The sequence below is a fragment of the Benincasa hispida genome, chromosome 8, assembly GCF_027475165.1.
Source record: "Benincasa hispida cultivar pf3 chromosome 8, pf3_genome.v1.1, whole genome shotgun sequence".
In the NCBI taxonomy this organism is placed as follows: Eukaryota; Viridiplantae; Streptophyta; class Magnoliopsida; order Cucurbitales; family Cucurbitaceae; genus Benincasa; species Benincasa hispida.
In genome coordinates, this window is record NC_143485.1 from 55,354,651 (window position 1) to 55,366,331 (window position 11,681).

The 11,681-nt window shown below is 35.1% G+C and overlaps 1 pseudogene; it reads right to left on the reverse strand.

Moving 5' to 3' along the window:
• Window positions 1–9,277: 9,277 nt before the first annotated feature.
• LOC150034696 (uncharacterized) lies at window positions 9,278–11,046 on the reverse strand (annotated as a pseudogene).
• Between the last annotated feature and the right edge of the window lie 635 nt (window positions 11,047–11,681).

Below are 11,681 nucleotides of genomic sequence, written 5' to 3' on the forward strand. Positions count from 1 at the left end.
ATTTCTTTTAAATATGGACACATGTCTTACATTTTTAAGAAAAGTGACTGTTCCATCTTTGAATTTTAGTGAGTCATAACCTATTCCCACTATTTCCCAGGTACTATCATTACCCACATAGACACAATCTCCATTCCAGCTTTTGTAGGTAGTGAACTAGCCCTTTGAGGGTGTTATGTGGAATGTACATCCGGAATCCAACACCTAATTTTGAATTTCATCAAATTGTTTATTGTTAGGATTGTGTTGTGAGGTGGTCAGGGCATTTACAAAGATATAACCCTCATGTTCTGCTACTGATGCTTCAGCCTTAGGTTCTTTAGACTCTTCAACTTGTTTCTTCTTTTGCTTTTTCTTAAAGAAGAAACAATCCTTCCTTATGTGGCCAATCTTGTTCATAAATTACACTTGAGTTTACTTTTATCTTTTTTATTATTGCCATCTTTCCAATTACTTTTGGATTTCTCCTTTGAAAACAGTCATTCACCACTATTTGAATCTTTCTTTTGAGCTAGAATTTTTAACCATCTAGTTTTGATTGTTGAAATCACAACATCTATGGTGATCTTTTCCCTTCCATATTTGAGAGCCACTTTAACCACTCTATATTCTTCTAGAAGCGATTTTAATAAGATGAATGATCCATCTTCATCGCCTATATTGTCACCAAAGCTCTTGAATTCAGTAGACAACTTCTTGAATTCACTTAGATTATCACTTATGATTTTTTTGTGTTGGGGTTGATGTCCTAAATCTTGTAGGGTCCTATAGTTTATAAACACTTGTATGAACAAACATTTTGTGATTTATAATATATAATATTTTATTCACTTCATTCTATGAAATATGAGATATTTTAGTTGCATTAACTACAAACCAATAAACTAAGATTTCTGATTATCGTTGTAACTTAAGCATGTATGTGGAAACATACAAATGGATTGTGCTTTAAGTGATAACCTAAATGGTCTGTAGTATATGGATAAGGAAGGATACGTTATCCTTGTGACACTATGAGTGTGGCCCGCTTTGTAGGTGTTACAAATGTTGTAAAGTGCTAGCAATGATTTGATCCTAATCATTCATGTATTAGACATGCGAGCGAGGATATTCTATATAAAGGCATTTGTATAAGACCAGATCATGAAATATTTAATCTTGTTATATAATGTCGTTCATAATTGAGACTTTCATTTCACTAGGATGACCATATAAGGACAGTCCTTTAATTTGCATGGGTAAGAATGGCCAAATCGCCGACTCAACAAGCCTACCATTTTAAGGATTCATCTGATTGGGGAGCTCAACTACACAAAATGGAATTCACTCATTCCCCGAAGCAGGGGTAAGTAGATAAATTGCTTCCTTAAGGGCTGATTCCGGGGCTTGAACAATATGGCGCCACACCTTCTCTTAGCCCGAGAAGGGTTTAATCATAGTGGTACTATGATATATTGTTCATTAGAGGAATCAGTAGTACTTAAGGAGTTAGATGTAACTATAGGGGCAAAACAATAAATTGGCTCAGCTATACTTACGAGCAATTTGTGAAGGATCATCGTACTGTTGATTAGTTATATCCAATGGACACGAAATATATCTGTAGTGCTAAGAGTGCAGCTATCGGTCTTTAGTGGAGTGTCTGACAGTTAACAAATGGTGGATATCGTGATTAAAGAGTTTAGTCACTTATTCACATACCGTTGGAGCTTCAAGCTACCAGTCTATAAGGTCCCTTGGCAGCTCAATGGATTCAAGTTGATAATCAGTTTTTGGGTTAGTTTGAAATGTTCAAATTAACAAGAGGGAATTGGATTATATATGATATAATTAAAGTAATTCAATTATATATGATATAATTGAAATGATGTATTTGATACACTATTATTTGATTGGAGAAATTAATATAAATATAATTTACATTAAATGCCATAAAAAGAGAAAAAGAACTATGGTTTATATGTTGCATATGATGCAGTATTAATACTATAGGTTATAAATATAATACGATAAGTTAGTTATTATATTTATTTATAATTTATTAATTATATGATAATTAATATTTCTTTTGTCTAAATAACTACCTTAGTGGGTGATTTTAGACGGTTTTATGGCTAACAGTGAGATAAAAAGAAATTGGGTTTCAAAATCTCAGAAGGCAATAAGTTATCAGATAACTTTTGAAAGACTAAATAATCCATCGAGTTTACTATACGATAGTACCCGTTTACTACACGATCTAGCATCGAGTCTATATAATAGACTTCCATTTGCTACACGATCTTTCTGTTCAATACTCGATCGTCTACTCCAATCCATCCCTCCATCTAAAATCATACAGAGCCCACAACTCCTGGATTCTACCACTGAGAATACCAAGGTAATCTTGTGGTGGTTTCTAGTTCTATTCAAGGATCGAGGATCGAGTTTTACTCGTTGGTGATTGAGGAAGTTCCAGTTGATTGTTGCATTCGAGTTCTTGTTTGCTTCGTTTCTGAACAATCGAGGGAAATACGTGAAGAAAGAGTTCTTCAAAGGTATCGTCACTCGATCTTTTGTTTTTATTTTAAGAAGCATGCTGTAATTTATCTTTAATGAATAATCGTGTCTGTTTGACTGTAAATGTTTGAGTTCTTTCACAATAGAGTCTAGAATGATCCGTTTCCACTCACTGGTCCTCTATATTTAGAGTTCCTTCAGTTTGAATCAATTTTGTAGGGAAAAAAGTTTCTCTAAGGTATGCCCAATTAGGTAAATCTATTGAGAGACACAATTCATCTAGCTTCACCCATATTTCATATGTTGTTTCTTTCTCTATTACTTCTTTAAGCACATTATCACTTTAGTTCAAGACAATTGTACCTTAGGCTGCACTTTCCGCTTCTTCCATTTCTTCTTTGGTCACTAATTTGGGAAGTTTGGTTGGGTCTGTGATGGCTTTTAAAGCCTTCTGCTGTCCAAGAATGGCCTTTACCTTTGCTTTCCACAGAGCAAAGTCTCCCTTCCCAACCAACTTCTCAACATCATAACGTGCCAGAACCATTCTTTAATCAAGAAAGTGTTTCTTGGAGAAATTTTTGTACCTTTCTTGATCTTTACATGCTCTATACCAATTTGTTGCGATTACACGTGTAGGAGAAGAGAACACTTCACTTGGATGCGTGGAGCTCTCTGCATCTCCTTTACATGCAACAAAACATACGATTTTGTAAAAGAAATTATTCAGACCTCATTTCACTCTTCTTCTTCTGCATCTTCTCTCTCAGTTTGCCTGACTCTTCTTCTTTTATTTCTTTATTTCTATTCCTTTTACTTTGTCTATTCCTTTGATTAACAACCTTCTAATGATTCTTTGATGTTGAATCGAGCTATATAAAGAAATTACGATGGAGATTATCAAGGAAAAAAGGGTGAGGGAAGAAGAGAGAATTGACACAGTGAGTTTAGAGTGGTTCAGCTATTAGAATGCCTACACCCACTATATTGAGAGAAGAATTTTATTGAAGTATTACAGAGGAAACTCTACATATTGAAACTTCAGCTAAGTGTCCTACCTTTTGTTGGGATTGGTGTCCTAATTCTCCCAGAGTCTCGTTGTTTTCTAAAGATACACATTGTTTAATGAATAAAATAAGTATTATGCAATTATGGCATTTACTCATATCCAATAAACAAAACTCCTTGGTTATCTAATGTGAATTTAAGCATGTATATGTAATATACAAGTGGATTATGCCTTAAATGATTTCCTAAATAGGTCTGTAGTATAAGAATTAAGGTGGGATACCTGATCCTGGTGACACTACAGATACAGCCTACTTTGTAGAGGTTTGCAAGTGTTGTAAACTACTACAAATGGTAGATTCTGACCATTCATGTGGAGATGCACGAGTAGGGGTGTCCTATACAAAGAGTTTGTATAAGACCTAGACCACGAGATGACTAGACTCTGTATATAATGCCGTTGATACTAGAGACTTGCATCTCACCTAAACGACCATAGGTGACACGACCTCAATCCTGAGTGCTTTGGGAACTCTTGTCTTTGAGGGCGGTCCCTTGATTAGTATGGGTAAGAGTGGCCAAATTGCCAACTCAACATGCCTAACTTTTTGGGGACTTGTCTGATCTGGGAGCTAGGAACTCAATCCACAAGATGGAATTCACTTCTTTCCTGTAGCATGGATAAGTAGAGAGATTGCCTACTATCCTCTTGGTGCTCTAGATTGTGTTGTGGGATTCAAAATAAGCTGGAATCGAAGGGAATATAGAGAAAGCTCACTAAACCAACCCATTAAAGAACACCTTCTTCATCCGAATTTTTCAGCAAAAATTCAGTCGGTTTTTTGCTTTCTTCACTCCAATCTCTTCAATATATTGCAGACTATCATGCAAAGAGATGTGTTGCATGGGATACAACTCATGCTTGGAGTAAACCAAAGGAGAAGGTGGGTTCTTTGTAAGCAAGTTAAAGATGAACTTTGAAAAACTCATTTTCAAGTTTTGTCTAATTTTCCAATTTTCAAAAATCCATTTTGATTTTAAAATCATATTTTATTTCTAAAATCAAAATTAATTTTACAATTAATTTCATAAATTAATTTTCTAATAAAATATAAATAATTATTTAAACAATTTAAATAATTCTAATTAATTTAATATCCAATATTAAATTAATTTTTTACACAAATTCATCTTCATATATTTAAATCATATTTAAATATATTTTCTCCAATTTCGTTTGATTGTAATTTGAACATTTCAAATTAACTTATCACGCTACTCTAGAGCTAATCCATTTTCAAGTTAGTAGGGGGACCTCATCGACCTATAGATAATGGGCTCCAACGATCCGAGATTAATCGACTAAACTCATTAGACCGATCTAATCCTCATTCATTAACTAATAGATCACTCCACTAAAGTCTATAGTTCAACTCCCCTCACTGTAGATATATTATGTCCACTCGATATAACCATGATTAGTAAGTTAACCTTTCACAGGTTGTTCGTAATAATGGCTGGGTCAAATCTTTGTTTTACTCCTGAAATTATCTCTTGTTCCTTAAGTCCCCACTGATCCCCTAATGAACAATTGTTTTATGATCCAATCACAAAACCGAGTCCCTCTCATGCCAAATGAGAGGGCAATCCCTTGTTCAAGCCCCAGAATCCCTAAAGCGGGTAGGAGTGAATTCCCTCTTGCATCCTATGTCCCCAACTACCTATCCAGTCTTACCTCTGAAATGGCAGTCATATTGAGCCAGCGTTGTTGAGCCAACCCTCCCCTATGCAAATTTAAGGGCAATCCCAGATAAACAGGAGTTCATAGTTAGCTTAGGATTAAGGTCAAGCTACCTAGGTCATCGCTTTGAAATAGTCAGTCTTAAACAGTAAACAACGTTATAAAGTAAGAGTGGCTCATTTCGTGGTCCGATCTTGTACAAACTCTTTTGCATAAGGATAACCCCACTCCTCATGTCCAACATGAATTAATTAGGATCACTTCGTTTGTAACACTTTACAACTCATTGTAACAACTATAGAGCATGTCGTATCCAATAGTGTTACCAGAATAAGGTACCCAACCTTATCCATGTACTATTGATCATTTTGACTATTTACTCGAACCTGATCCACCTTTATGTCTCCACATAAAGTTCAAGTACTCATCCAATAGTCAAGGGACTTTTAGGCTGATTGGATTTCTATTCAAGCAATAGATTTATTCAGTAACACCTTTATTGAATTATCAGAATAAGTTCCATTGTTTACATACCACGAGTTTTAGGACATAAAACCCAACAAACTCCCACTTGGACTAAAACTCCAGTGGTAACTTATACATCCGATATATAAGACTGAGTTTCTAAGTTTTATAGAGAAATATAATAAACTAGGACATCCCATACCCATCTTTTACCGATTGGTGGTATCTTAATACCCGATATTTCTCCCACTTACCCTAGGTTATCTGGCATTCCTAGTCCTACTAGGTAATTCTCAAACACTTTAGCCGAGAGAATTATTGTAAACATTTTAGTATACAATAGGCTTTAGATAAAACTATAAGGGGATTGCATCTTAATCTCAATAATGGCCAAGAAGCACACTTTTCTCCTACTACATTGAGGTACTCTTAACTCTTTGAGCAAGATGCATCTGACCTGTCTCAACAACTCATTGTTAACAGTTAGATCTAGAAATCTTTAAACTTTCTATACTTTGATCTAGCCATTTAGATATCTGAATATCTTCTAATGGCATTTAATAACTTAAAAAACCATATCATTATAGCAGTTTCATATTTTATACAAAACACCCACCAAACCAGAATTAATCAGAACTGAATGCTTATAAGATGCTCTAATACCAATTGTTGGATCGACACATAGCACGCAGCAGAAGAAATCAAGATCCATAAGCATTCTAATTCATTAATTTTGGTTGAAAAGAAACATGCTAAAAACAGAGTATAATGGGTTTCATGAACATACCTTGGCCAAACCAATGATATCTCCATTTCCAGCTGCAAAATCCTCTGAATCCTTGTTGGACCACCACAAGATCTTATGTTCATTAGAGAGATCAGTCGTATTTAAGGAGACAAATGTAACTAAAGGGGCATAATGGTTATTGACCCAGTTGTACTTACGAGTGATCTATGAAGGGTTGTCGCGCTACTGATTGGTTAAGATGGACACATAATATATCTATGGTAAGAAGAGTTCAGCTGTCGGTCTTTAGTTGAGTGTTTGGCAGTTAACGAATGGTCGATCCCGTGACTAAAGAGTTTAGTCAGTCATTCACGTACCGTTGGAGTTTCGAGCTATAGGTCCATAAGGTCCCCTTGGTAGCTCAATGGATTTAGTTGAGGATCAGTTCTTGGTGTTGATTTGAAATGTTCAAATTGACAAGAGGTATTTTGATTATATATGATATAATCGATTTGATGTATGAGATATATCTAGTGGAGGATTGATGTAAATGAGATTTACATTAAGTACTATGGAATAGAAAAAGAACTATGGTTTATATGTTTCATAAGATGAAATATTAAAACTATAGGTTATAAATATAGTATGATAAGTTGGTTATCATTTATATTTATAATAATATTAATTATTAGATAACTAATTATTTTTCTTTAATAACCAATTGAGTGGGTGGTTATTGGATTTTCATGATAACCTTGAGATAAAGAAAAATGGTTTTCCTAATTTTAGTAACGGTTGAAAGGTTTTCATAATAGGCTTTTTGAGATTTCTCTCTCGACAAAAAAAAAAAAAAAAAAAAAAAAGGATTTCATGGAGTTGTCAAGTAAATACAGATCTACTAAACGATAGCTTGGGCGAGCTAAACGATCGTACAGTATTTACCAAATGATCGCGTAGCTTTTGCTAGACGATCGCTTGCCCAAAGTAAACAATCGTGTAGTGCCTGTAGGGGACAGACCGAGCTAAATGATGAGCTAAACGATCGTCTAGATTTTGCTAGACGATCGCATAGCTTTAGCTAAACAATTGGGCATCGACTTATACGATAGGTCTCCGACATCTCCCACTAGCCCAATCGTGTACACGATCGGTGTTCCCTCATTCGTCTGCCTCATTCTAAGTTCGAACACAACCCACCCACTGGATTCTCACACCGAGAATACCAAGGTAGCTTGTTGGTGGTGTCATACTCAACTCGACACTGTCAAGGTGCTGTTGCTGAGGAGTTCGTAGCCGAGGCGATCGTTGAGGATGAGCACAAGTGTTCATGCTGTGTTGCGGTCATGTAGATCGAGCGTTCGAGGTTGTTATTGTTCGAACGATCGTGCGCAAAGGAGCATGGAGACACATCTTCAAATGTTCGTGAGGTTTTCCTTTGTGCATTTGTAGTTATTCATGCTGTAATTTCTGTATTAATTGTATAACCGCTTGTTTTTGTATGACTGTAATTTGTATTGTTCATTCATAATTGTAATTTGGAATGATCTTAATTTTCTCTTCTCATGAAAATCTCGAATTCGATTTCCTTCACCTTTTGCATTCTAAATTCTCCTATTATAGATTTTACTCATTCACAGATTTGTTACATAAACTATCTAAATTAATTTTCAATTTCATATTCAAATAACTTTTTTGTTATTTTCTACACTTAATCCTCTTCAACGAAGTACCTCGCCTATCCAATACATAGATCACACCATGACTATTTTTGAGACTCACTACATCTATGTTCGACATTTACAGATTCTGCCAACATAGTTAAGTAAGGGCATGACTCTATACCACTTATTGGGAAAAAGCCTCTCACTTCTATTGCAGGAATAAGTAGAAAAATAACAAAGAAATTAAAAGAAAACAATAAAACTGGAAAGACAGGAATTTACATGGAAAACTCCCAACTGGAGAAATACTACGACCCACTAAAAAGAAACTACTATGTAAAAAATTGTTACAATCACATAAAACAATTCTATCTCTCGATCCAAATTACAAGAGCACCTTCTCAAAACTTTTATACTAATCATATCTTTTTCCCATTCTCAAACTAGAGAATACATAAAGGGAATTTAATTAAAGGTAGCACACTAAAGCTTAAAGTGTTTCTAATTTGAACGAGTTGGAATTAGATGCATAAGCTCCTTATATAGACTTGGAGTCTATCCTCATTGTTCAGTTTAACCAATGTGGTACAAACTGCATTTTTAATACTTTGCCAAAATTCAACAAAAAGTGAGTCTTACACAAAGCAAAAAAATAAAAAATGAAGAAGAAGAAGGAGAACGAGAAGAAGAAAGAGAAGAGGGAAAAAGAAGAGGGATGGAGAAGGAGAAGGAGAAGGAGAAGGAGAGAAGAACGAAGGAGATCTCATCCTTTTCGTATTATTGAAGGATCGTCACAATCTTGATTCTATAGAGGAAGGAAGAAGATGAAAAAGAGAGGGAGGAGGAGGAGGATTTATAAATAACAACTCGATCGTAACCAACAAAATTGGACCCTCAATGGCAAAATAGCTAGTGGGTTATTATTTACTTCGAAGAAGAAGAGGAAGAAGAAGTGGGTTATCCTTACGATACATTATTTACATAGGAGGAGGATTTATAAATAACAAATAGTACAACTCGATCGTAACCAACAATATTTGGCCCTCAATGGGCTAAATAGCTAGTGCGTTATCCTTACGATACATTCTTTACTTCAAATGTGATAGATTCATTATTGCATGATCATAGACATCTTAGAAAAACAACAAAGCTAGATAGATGTGCATTCGTGTAATTGTACTAAAATAGACTTTTCTTGTGTTTTCTCAAAGAACATTGAGGCCAATAAGTTGACCGCAATATATCTACAATGAGCTAAGTGAAACATACAAAAACAGGCAATTGGAAAGATGGTCACTGCTGCAACGATCAATGTAATCTTCACCTTTATTTTATGATACGCAATAAAGAAGGTTGCACTGAAAGCCACTACCATGCATATTATAGAAACAAATAGTGTCACTAACCCAAACAATAACTTGCTCGGCAACCATATCAAAAAATCTTCTTCTGCATAGCGTGACGTCAAAATTGATAAAAATGTGAGTATAGATGTTGTAGATGTCACCAGAGCTGCAACATCTGATATAACGAACACTGTAAAGGCCTGATTTTGTTGGAAAATAGGAATGTGATCCTTATCGTCGTTGCCTCCTGGAACCATGAATGCCGCTGCAAAAACCACCGTTGCGATTAAAGCTGCCACCAGCATGTGCAAACTGTTTTTCATCCACTCCTCCCCATCTTTCCGTAGGTGTTTGTGCTCTTTTGTGAAGAGTTCACGAGGTGTTTGACCAGCATGATCATGGTCTTCTGTTATTTTCATACTATAATAGGATGGGATAATGATTTTCTCCATTTCCTTGAAGTTAAGTACAACATTTCGAAAGAATGTATGTAGCGGAGAATGTTAAATCAGATTGTTAAAAAAAATAAAATAAAATCTATGCATCAAGAATGACATACCTTAAACCACAAAAGCTCTCGTTGCATTTGTAGAGCTGTCCCTGACACTCTGCTAAGGTGATATGGAGATGTCAACATTCCAGCTAGGCATAGAATGTTAAACTTATCCTTATCATTGTATCCATGGGCAAGGAAATCCTTCAGCCCTCCTATCTCATATATAAGACTAAACACATTTTCTTGTCGATTTTCAACTGCTACGTGAAATATGCTTTTCTTATCCTCATCAACTATCCATATCAAATCGGGATAGGAGCGAATGAGTATTATCAAGAACTCAACATTTCCAACTCTTGCTGCATCGTGCAATAAACTTGAGAGATTTATTATGAACTCGTCTAGCTTCAGTGTTGAAAGAACCTCGACAACCGAATCCCATAGACGTTCAACAACTTGATGGGCTAATGTCTGCATTACAGCTGTTTTGTAAATCCCGTTGAAGCCTAGAAAAATTAAAGCACATAAAGATATAATGATGATAAAATATATACAGTATATCGTATTATATATATGATCCAAATGGGAAAGCAATAGTGTTGATGATGTGTATAATTACAAGAGTTTATATGCTTTTCCAGAAGCTAAGCTCGTTGCTGCTACCGATGGCATATGGCTTTCTGGCTAGTATATGCAAAGGCGTGTCATCATTTTTGTTCACCATCTCCTTTGCTAATTTAGGTTTCTTTTCCAGAATATGCAATGCTATATCTACAATAAAGAAATATATATTAATTAAGAACATTGAATTTATAGAGTATTAAAGAAATTAACTTAAGTTGATACTCTATATATGTTATTAAACAAGGATTTGGAAGAGGCAAAACCATTATAATCACTGTCGATTGTAGCTAAGAGAAGTTCAAATTGTTGTTCAGGAGATAAAGCATCAAAATCAGTGTTAGAGAAAAGATAGGAAGCCATGTGTCTTTGCGTTTGTAAACTACAGCGGCCAAAACTGGGATGCACTTAAGATCACCACCATCATCAATATTTGGAAGATTGGGATTCTTGTCAACCATTGCTTTATCTTCTTCGTGGACCATGATGGATCTTCGTCAAATATTTTATTGGCAGTCTTCCAATCTCCCTTTAAAGCAGCTTGATATAACTCAACAGATTTTTTAATGTATCTTTTATTTCCCATTGTTGCACCTACAAACAAACAATCCATAATACCAAGAAAAAGGGAAAAAAAGAAAAAAGAAAATTAATGAGGAATATGTAGATGGATGAACATACAGTTGGCAGGAATTGAATGCTCATTTTCTTCTTCTCCATACTTTATACGGACGGCAACGAAAGATCCCAATTCATGGTTAAGAAGAGGCCTTTTAGCTGTTGAAGGAGTGGTTGGTTCTTGTCCTTCATTTGGTTCAGAATTATCAGTGGCTTTTGAACGACAAGAAGAAGAAGAAATATGCTGGTCTTCATTAAGGGAAGTCTGCACTGAGCTTTCCATATGGGCCTCCTGCACACTTCGCATCTTTCAGATCTGTCAATTATGTATATGAGCTGCATATATAGGATACTTATTTATTTCACACAAAATATTGTATATAGCTGTTTGGATATTGTTAAGATTTGATTCAACAACATGTCGTCTGGACTCTTAATCAATTGATCAATTGTGTTCAGATTTGTAGTTTATTTTATCATGTTTATTTCAACTATTACATGT